The sequence below is a fragment of the Papio anubis genome, chromosome 2, assembly GCF_008728515.1.
Source record: "Papio anubis isolate 15944 chromosome 2, Panubis1.0, whole genome shotgun sequence".
Classification (NCBI taxonomy): Eukaryota; Metazoa; Chordata; class Mammalia; order Primates; family Cercopithecidae; genus Papio; species Papio anubis.
The window spans coordinates 120131769-120142179 of NC_044977.1; the positions used below are offsets into that span (position 1 = coordinate 120131769).

Below are 10411 nucleotides of genomic sequence, written 5' to 3' on the forward strand. Positions count from 1 at the left end.
TCTTCTTTCCTTTAGATTTCGCTACCAAACTTCATTTCATTCATTTTGATCCTCAATCCGGATACTCTTTCTTCCAGTTGATCAAGTCAGTTACTGAAGCTTGTGCATTTGTCACGTATTTCTCATGTCATGGTTTTCATCTCTGTCAGTTCGTTTTATGGCCTTCTGCATTAACTATTCTAGTTATCAATTCTTCCACTCTTTTCAAGATTTTAGTTTCTTTCGCTGGGTACATAATTCCTCCTTTAGCTCTGAGAAGTTTACGATGGACTGAAGCTGCCTTCTCTCATCTCGTCAAAGTCATTCTCCATCTAGCTTTATCCATTGCTGGTGATAAGCTGCGTTCCTTTGCAGGGGTAGATGCGCTCTTATTTTTTGAATTTCCAGCTTTTCTGCCCTGCTTTTTCCCCATCTTTCTGGTTTTATCTGCCTCTGGTCTTTGATGATGGTGACGTACTGATGGGGTTTTGGTGTGGGTGTCGTTCCTGTTTGTTAGTTTTCCTTCTAACAGTCAGGACCCTCAGCTTTAGGTCTGTTGGAGATTGCTTGAGGTCCACTCCAGACCCTGTTTGCCTGGGTGTCAGCAGCAGAGGCTGCAGAAGATAGAATATTGCTGAACAGCAAGTGTACCTGTCTGATTCTTTCTTTGGAAACTTCCTCTCAGGGGTGTACTCCACCGTGTGAGGTGTGGGGTGTCGGTCTGCCCCTAGTGGAAGATGTCTCCCAGTTAGGCTACTCAGGAGTCAGGGACCCACTTGAGCAGGCAGTCTGTCCGTTCTCAGATCTCAACCTCTATGTTGGGAGATCCACTGCTCTCTTCAAAGCTGTCAGACAGAGTTATTTGCATCTGCAGAGGTTTCTGCTTTTTGTTGTTGTTGTTGTTTAGCTGTTCCCTGTCCCCAGAGTGGAGTCTACAGAGACAGGCAGGCCTGCTTGAGCTGCTGTGAGCTCCACCCAGTTTGAGCTTCCCAGGCTTTGTTTACCTACTTAAGCCTCAGCAATGGCGGGCGCCCCTCCCCAAGCCTTGCTGCTGCCTTGCCGTTAGATTGCAGACTGCTGTGCTAGTAATGAGGGAGGCTCCGTGGCGTGGGACCCTCCCGGCCAGGTGTGGGATATAATCTCCTGGTGTGCCCATTTGCTAAGACCCTTGGTAAAGCGCAGTATTGGGGTGGGAGTTACCCGATTTTCCAGATGTTCTGTGTCTCAGTTCCCCTGGCTAGGAAAAGGGATTCCCTTCCCCTTTGCACTTCCCAGGTGAGGTGATGCCTCACCCTGCTTCAGCTCTCGCTGGTCGGGCTGCAGCAGCTGACCAGCACTGATTGTCCAGCACTCCCTAGTGGGATGAACCCAGTACCTCAGTTGAAAATGCAGAAATCACCTGTCTTCTGTGTCACTTGCGCTGGGAGCTGGAGACTCTACTGATCCTTTCAAGATCTCTTGTAAGGCAGCTCTGGTGGTAACAAACCCCCTCGACATTTGCTTATCTGGAAAGGATCTTATTTCTCCTTCACTTAGGAAGATTTAGTTTTAGATACCTGGGCTTTCCAGGTTTCCCAGCAAAAGCTGTAACTCTGTCAAAAGAAGGAGGAGAAGGAAATTAGACCCCTCCCCCATACATATCTCAGAACTTTGGGAAGCCAGTGCAGGTGGATCACTTGAGGTCAGGAGTTTGAGACCAGCCTGGACAATGTGGTGAAACTACGTCTCCACTGGAAAAAAAAAAAAATAGTGTGTGTGTGTATATATATACATATAATAGGTGCCTGCCACCATGACCTGCTAATTTTGTGTGTGTGTATATATATATATACACACAAAAATTTGATATACGTGTGTGTGCGTGTGCATGTATATATACACACGAAATTAGCAGGACGTGGTGGCAGGCACCTATAATCCCAGCTACTCAGGAGACTGAGGCAGGGGTATCACTTGAACCCAGGAGGCAGAAGTTGCAGTGAGTTGAGATCGCACCACTGCACTCCAGCGTGGATGACAAAGCAAGGCTTCATCTCAAATAAATAAATAAATAAATATTAAGATTTTATTTCACTTTGTGTCCATTTTGGTATATTGTATTTTTCAAGAAATTTTATATTTAAAAATGCTTTATATTTAAAATGTTTCTTATAGATGGCATATAGTTGGGTATTTTGTGTAGTCTCTAATCTGACAATCTCAGCCTTTTGAGTGTTTAATCCATTTATATTTAATGTAATTACACATATGGCTAAATTTATCAATTTGTTATTTGTTTTCTATTTACCCCGTCTGATTTGTTTATTTGTTTATACTTTCCTGCTTTTTTTTTTGGACATGGGGGTGGTAAATCTAATATCGTTTAGAATTCCATTTCAATTATTTCAGTTGCTTTTTAGTGATTTCTCTTTATATTGCTTTTAATGGTTATTCTAAGAACTATAATATGCATTGTTATCTAATTTTAGTCTAGTTAGAGGAGTATTAGAAAACTTCACATGAAATCTAAAAACCTTGCAACAATATACTTTCACTTACCTCTCATTTTTTGTGCTGGTTATCATATGCATTACATCTACAAATGTAATAAACCCCAGATTACAGGATTGTTATAGTTTTTTAATCAATCATATGACTCTCAAAAAATTAGAAGAAAAATATATAATATTTTATATTTACCCATATATTTACCATTTCAGGTTTTCTTCCTACCTTCTAATAGATTTACATTTCCATCTGGAGTCTTCCTTAAATTCAACTTATAAATCTTATCGTTCTACTTATAAATATAGCACAGAGGTTTAATCAATTTTAAGCGAGCTTTTAATGAATGCTTGGTCCCAATTACAAACCTAAACACTCTTAAACAGTACATATTGTATTTAAAAGTTCAATACATTGCTTTTTCTAAAAGTACCTCAATAGTCTAGTAAGTAAATAAGACCTTTCCAAGTATAAACAGAGCTCTCATAAATAAAATAAATTTAAGTCATAAATATGGTGAGTCTTAAGATATTCTAAATGTTACCATATTATTTTAAAACTTAGTGTCATTAGTCTATTTTTTGTTGTTATACCAGAATACTTGAGACTAGGTTGTTTTTTAAAGAAAATTAATTTATTTCTTACAATTCTGGATTCTGGGAATTCCAAGGGTATGGTGCTGGCATTCAGTTGGCTTCTGGTGAGGACCTTCTTGTGTCATAACATGCTGGAGGGCATCACATGGAAAGGAAAAGAGCATGCCAAACTGACTTTTATAATAGACCCACTGTGATAACTAACCCATTCCAGTGATAACCCATTAATCGATTAACGCATTAATCCATCTTTCTGCCCTCATGACCCAATCACCTCTTAAAAGCCTCACCTCGTAATACTGTTCCATTGGGGATTAAGTTTCAGCATGAGTTTTGGAGGGAACATTCAAACCACTGCACTTAGAAAGACTTCAATTTAAAACTACAAGTTTAATCCAATCACTCAATTATACATTTTAAAATTTGGAATCTCAAAGCTTATCTTCACTTGAATATGCTAAGTTATCTTTAATATTACATACAATTAAAAATCAAATTTGTACCATCAATCCCGGGAGAAGACCCTATTTCTTTATTTCTATACATAACTCGGAACCTTCCCAAAGTTAAAACACATTCACCCACTAAGGAAACAATTGTATCATCTCAAACGATTTGAACTTGTCTGTTTCAATGGCAGAGCCATATTTGCTATCGAGATGCCCAGAGCTGCTTGATTCCTTTCTACATAGTTTTTCCTTCTTTCTCTCAATTGTGGCAGCTCCTTCAAACTATTTCATAAAATTCCCTTTTTGCTTAACTTTTTAAAAATTTGTTTCTTTTGCTTGCAACCAAAGAACTCTAACTAATCTACCAGAGAGTTGCAGCCCATACATTATCTTGCAAATATGGTTATTAAGAATTGGATAGAGCCAAGATGGGGTAGAAGATCGTTAACTCTAAGTTCAAATTACAAAAGCAGAACATAGTAGTCTGTGTTATGCAGTGGTGAAACCGCTCAACAAATTATCTCTTAGGCTGCATGGCCACTGAAAATGAAGCTGTAACTGAAGGAAACTGGTAACTGTTGCCTCCCAACAATTTAAAGAGTTTAAAGGATGTGAAAAGTTTTAGGACTTTGGGGGTGAGATGACAACTTCAGGCAGGACCAGGTAACTTAAACCACGAGAAGTTTGTTCCCTAAATTTAACCTTAGAACAAGAAAAAAATACTGACTCAAAAGCTAAGATTTCTTTGAAACAAATTTAAGAGTTTAAATCTGTGCATTGCTGTTCTGATTTGTAAACTTTAGGCAAGTGATAAGGGAAAGCTCTACAAGGAAAAATGGAGACATAGAAGTTGAAGTACTCCAAACCTCCAAATCCTCTGTAAATGCTATCAACACCACATAATCTGACAAGGAGTGTTTCTTGTAAACAACTGTATCTGCTTTGCCTGAGGAAACCGTCACTCCCTTGAGGAGGAAGCCATTAATTCCCTTATGCTCCACCCTTCATTGTTACTTAGGCCAGGATCCAATCCCAACGTGGAGACTGAAAGTCAAATTAAACTACCTGAAATTGAAATTAAACCACCTGAAAGTGAAAGTTTGGCCACGAAATAAGTTACAGGCAATTGTTGATTTATACGGTCAAAAATACAAAAATTATTTTGGAAACTCAGGGTGCCCAACCATAGATCAATAAAATTAAATCAGGCTTAATTTGTTGATGTAGGTATATATGTCATTGTACTTTTGTGCAGCTATGTAAGGCACTTTGCTGGTTTAGTTAATGCTATTCTAAATCCAGAGCTATTCCGTTTAAAAAGAAATCAACATGGTCGAACCTCCTTGATATAAAGCAGAGTGTGAAAGGAAAATAAATCTCACCAAGCCAAAGGGAAAAGTCAAGCTAGAAACTGCATCAAGCAAACCTGCATCCCATTTTATTCCTAAATAAGATAGCTACAAAGATAAAAAAGATACAAACCTCCCTCACAATTTGCCCACAAGAAAATTCCTCGTGGACCTCATGATCTTTACGCTAAAACAGTTCTGCTGATTTTCACCCTGGCAATGTAAATTGATAGCTTATCTTCACAGGTAAGGGACAAAAAACAGAACTCAAAGTCATCCCTCTGCTCAACTAAGACAAATACATATCTGATTGCTTCCTAGGCCCCACTGTTCATGTAAAAATGCAGATTCATGAGCCAGACTAAGGCATAAATAACTATTCCTCTAAACCCCTCTCACATGTGAATTGTGTATTCAGTGAAAGGTTGATTGAAGACTCAGAAAAATGCAACCATTTGTCTTTTATCTACCTATGACCTGAAAGCCCCACTGCCACCCCCAACCCCACCCCACTTTGAGTTGTCCTGTCTTTTCAGACTGAAACAATGTACAACTTACATGTATTGACCAACATTTCATGTCTCCCAAAAATATATAAAATTGGCCAGGCACGGTGGCTCATGCCTGTAATCCTACCACTTTGGGAAACCAAGGCAGGTGGATCATGAGGTCAGGAGATTGAGACCATCCTGGCTAACCCAGTGAAACCCTGTCTCCACTAAAAATACAAAAAAAATTTCCAGGTGTGGTGGCGGGCTCCTGTAGTCCCAGCTACTCAGGAGGCTAAGGCAGGAGAAAGGTGTGAACCCAGGAGGTGGAGCTTGCAGTGAGCCAAGATCGTGCCACTGCACTCCAGCCTGAGCAACAGAGTGAGACTCCATCTCAAAAAAAAAAAAAAAAAAGTATAAAATCAAGCTGTACCTTGACCACCTTGGTTACATGTTATTAGGACCTCCTGAAGCTGTATCACAAGTGCATCCTTAACCTTGGCAAAATAAACATTCTAAATTGATTGAGATCTGTCCCAGATACTTTTGGTTTGCAAGGTAGAAACAGGACTATTGTAGCAAGGCACTTTGTCAAGGGGTGGATGGGAAATGAAAGCTAGAGCAATCAGAATTCCATCTTCCCGAACTTTAACTCTTAGACTTTGTATTAACACTTGTAGGTTGTTAATTCTAATAGCATCAGATGAGACTATACAATGGTTCTTTCCACAGAAACTCTAAAGTTGCACAGTTTCTGTCCTTTCAGGCTTCCTTTCAAACCTGTAGTTATTCCACATGAGTCCTATAAAGACGTGCTTTTTGCTTAAATTGGTAGGAACTGTTTTCTGTTGCTTGCAACCAAAAAACCCTAAGAAATACAATGCTCTTTCTCATTCTCCTCTTCTGCTGGTGATCCTTTAAATAGCACAGAGCTCTATTTCTCACTCCTCTTTTTTCATTATGCATTCTTCCTCTAAATATTCCACTTTCATAGCTTTAATAATCACCTATATACTGATTCATAAACATGTATCTCTATTTCAGATAGTTCCCTTTCCCATAGGAACCTTAAACTCAATCTGCCCAAAAGTAAACTCGACTTTCCTTGCAAACTGCTTTTTCTCCTGTATTTTCTATCTCAATGAAAATTCACCACCATTCACCCAGATTTTTACACCATAAACTGTTGAGTCTTAATTTGACTCTTTCCTCTTCTTCGTACTCTGTGCTTCCACATTTTGACCCTTAACATTCAATTAATTATGACATTTTTTCCAGTTTCCCTTGTAACTCTGCAATCTTCTCATTCATCATGTTTGTTCAACATAATTATGTCTAATTGATTTCCTACCTCCAATATTTTCTCCTAAAAAATACTCCATATCACAACTAGAATGGTCTAAATTTTTTTTAAAAAGGCCGGGCACAGTGGCTCATGCCTGTAATTCTAGCACTTGGGAGGCCAAGGTGGGCAGATCACAAGGTCAGGAGATTGAGACCATCCTGGCTAACATGGTGAAACCCCCATCTCTACTAAAAATACAAAAAAAAAAAAAAAAAATTAGCCGGGTGTAGTGGTGGGCGCCCTATAGTCCCAGCTACTCGGGAGACTGAGGCAGGAGAATGGCGTGAACCAGGGAGGTGGAGGTTGCGGTGAGCCGAGATCACACCACTGCACTCCAGCCAGGGCGACAGAGCGAGACTCCGTCTCAAAAAATAAATAAATTTTAAAAAATAAAAATAAATAAAAATTTCTTATCATTTTCTTGTATGTACTGTTCCAATGCTTCTCTATTGCCCTTGGGAGAAAGTCCAAATTCACCCATCTTTATGGTACACACCATCATACTAAGCCATTTACAGTACAAATGATGCCATGATTCTGTCACAATACAACACACCTTTGTAACCCCATTTCCTTTGCCTAAAGTGCCTTTTCTAAACTTCTCTCCATTGCTAACTTCTATTTGTCTTTCAAATCTCAAATTGATATCCTCCCAGAGGAGCAGTTCCTGAACCTTCTAGACCTATGATGCCCAATATGATAGCCACCAACCATGCCTAGTTATTGAGCACTGAATTATGGCTACTCTGAATTTAGATGTACTGAAAGTGTAAAATACACCAGATTTTGAAGGCTTAGTATGGAAAAAAAGTCAAATATCTTAGTAATAATTTTTATATTGGTTACATGTAAAATATTTTGGACATATTATTAAACAGAATATAATTTTGAAATTAGTTTCCTTTTTTAACTTTATGTGTCTAAAAGAAAACTCAAAATTATATGTGGCTTGTATCAAATTTTAACTGAACACCAGCTGGCCTAGATAAGCCCCTTTTTTCAGTGCCTTATAGTTATTTCTTTACTAGCATTTGTTTTATATTTTAAAATTACTAGACTGTCTTCTGCACTAGACTGCAAGCACCTTAGGAACAAGAGGCTTTCTTGGTCAACACAGTAATACCAGAGGTAAGGCTGCTAAAGTACACACAGTCAATCTTCATTATTTTTTGATTCCATATTTGCAAATTTGCATACTTGACATAATTTACTTATAATCTCAAAATCAATATTTGCAGTGCTTTTGAAGTCATTTGTGAACACGCAAAGAGACTTGCGCCACCTAATGCACATTTAGCTGAGGTCAAACACAGTGATGCTCTCCCTTCTTGTTTCAGTTGTCAAACTGTAAACCAGTATTGTTTTCAGTCTGCTTTTTGTTGGTGATTTCACTGTACGAAATGGCCCCCAAACACTGTGCTGAAGAGCTGTCTAATGTTCCGAAACACAAGAAAGCTACAGTGTGCCTTACAGAGAGCATATGTTAGATAAGCTACCTTCAGGCATGAATTACATTGCTGTTGGCCATGAGTTTAATGTTAATGAATCAACAATATATAGTAAATCAGGTGTCTCTAAACAGAAACACACTAAAAATCACATATTAACAAATGTTGTGGCCCAGAGGCTCAGAGGAACCTAACCCTGTATTTCCCTTAGGAGCACTGGTTTAGTATTTGCCAATTCAGTGTTCTTACTGATTTCAGGAGAACTGACTGTATTTATTGAATAAGTGATGCCCAGTCATTTGATTCCAAACCCAAATCTTTTGTGAATGCAGTATATGTTGGTAGGTAGAGCAGTGACTCTGGAACCAAACTGCCTATGTTCCAATCTTGGTTTTCTGACTTACTAGCTTTGTATGCTGGGCAAATTGCTTAACTTTTCTCCTTTTTCCATAACTAAAAATGCAGGTTAAAACAGTACTGTTAATATTTGCCAGGGCCTGGGTGTAGAAGGAGGAAACTGATCACGAAAAGCCACTAGAAAACTTTTGGAATGCGGGAAATATTCCATATCTTGATCATAGCAGATGATCAAGATATCTTTTTCAAAACTCATAAAAAGAAAAGGGACAAATTTTACTTTATGCGAATAACTTAAAAAGGTTAAAAATAGAGAGCAGCAGTCACAATCAAAGGAATAATGCACATCAAAAATTTAGTACACTACCTGCGTATATAAATACTAAATACTATTAGTGATCATTCTAAAAACAATAGGGAAAAGTTAGGAGGTATAAGGAAAAGCAAAAACACCTAATGAACCGAGATTCTAACCTGGCTCTTTCTTTTTGGGGGGTTGGGCGTGGGGAGGGGGGTGGTCTCACTCTGTCACCCGGATTGGAGTGCAGTGGCCTGATCTCGGCTCACTGCAATATCCACCTCCCAGGCTCAAGTGATCCTCCCACCTCAGCCTCCCGAGTAGCTGGGACCACAGGTGCATGGCACCACACCCACCTAATTTTTTGTATTTTTGGTAGAGATGGGGTTTCACCATGCTGCCCAGGCTGATCTTGAACTCCTGAGCTCAGGCAACCCACCTGCCTCAGCCTCCCAACGTGATGGTATTACAGGCATGAGCCACTGCTGTAATGGCTCCTTCGTATATTAGCTAGAGGCTAAATTCAGTACATGACAGGGCAGTAACTTATTGCAAAAGTTAAATTGGACATGTTTGAAAGATATGTGAAAACTGTAGAGGCACATAGGAATGTGAGGTATGGGATTATTCATGAGACAGCAATAGGAAATCAAAGTACCACATAAATGCGGGTGTGGAACGGGAAATAATTTCCTAGGTCACCTCCCCAAGAGGATACTGTGGTGAGTTGTGAAATGAAACTGTGAAGGGGGAGCACATCTCTTTTAAGAACCTTTCTATTGCAGTCTACAAGCTCTAGATCAATTTTGAAGACCATCTAAGCGTTCTAATGTGGCAGGGTTAAACCCCAAACTCTAAGGAATGCCAATGCCAGGAGGAAAGAAGGCATGAGGTGGCAGAACACCTCTCTGGACCCACAATGCCATAGAAGTCAGACACCCTTCGCCTCCACAACTTCACAACAGCCTTTGCTGTGAGAAGTGGATTAATTCATTTCACTGCTGGCTTGTTAGCTGGCGGATGCTTCAGGAGTTCCTACCCGGGGGAGCAGCGCTGACTCTACAGGGGCACCCGGCGCCAGTCGCTGCCAAAAATCTCACCAAGGGGTGAATGGGGTCCTCAGGACCCGCGGTGCCGAGCTAGGTATTAAAATACCGCACCTGAGTTCTTCTTCAAGGACCAGGAGGCGGTTCGAACCCCAAGAAAGGCTGCAAGCTGAACCAGAAGCTCAAACCTAAAGTTCGCTTCACAGCCAGCCACACTGGCACTCGCTGAATCGGCGCGCCTCGCGAGTTCTGACAATTGTCATGTGATAACTGCCACGCACCTGATGGCAGAGGCCACTGGATGCCTTGCTTGGTTCCCATTAAAGTCGACTGCGACCCCAACGCAACAAACCTAAGAGTTGGAAGGCGCAAGTTCCTCTGCCAGCGAGCTCACCCTCGGCAATCAGACTGCTGAAAGTGCGCTCCACGCCGGAAGTGCACTAATCCGCAGCACGTGGGGTTGCCAGGGCGCTCTTCACGTGACTGGGCGGAGCCTCAGGAATCTGGTAGCCAATGGTAGCCCGAGAGGGCGGTGCCTGTGACGCTCCGGGGCCTATCCCGGAAATGGGGCT

The 10411-nt window shown here is 40.4% G+C and overlaps 1 long non-coding RNA gene across 1 annotated transcript; it reads right to left on the minus strand.

Moving 5' to 3' along the window:
- Positions 1-3075: 3075 nt before the first annotated feature.
- On the minus strand, positions 3076-10386 carry LOC108584386. The gene is made up of 2 exons (XR_002520478.2): positions 10121-10386; positions 3076-3190 (listed from the first exon to the last, which is right to left on the minus strand). It is a non-coding gene; the product is annotated as an uncharacterized LOC108584386 (long non-coding RNA).
- Positions 10387-10411: the final 25 nt, after the last annotated feature.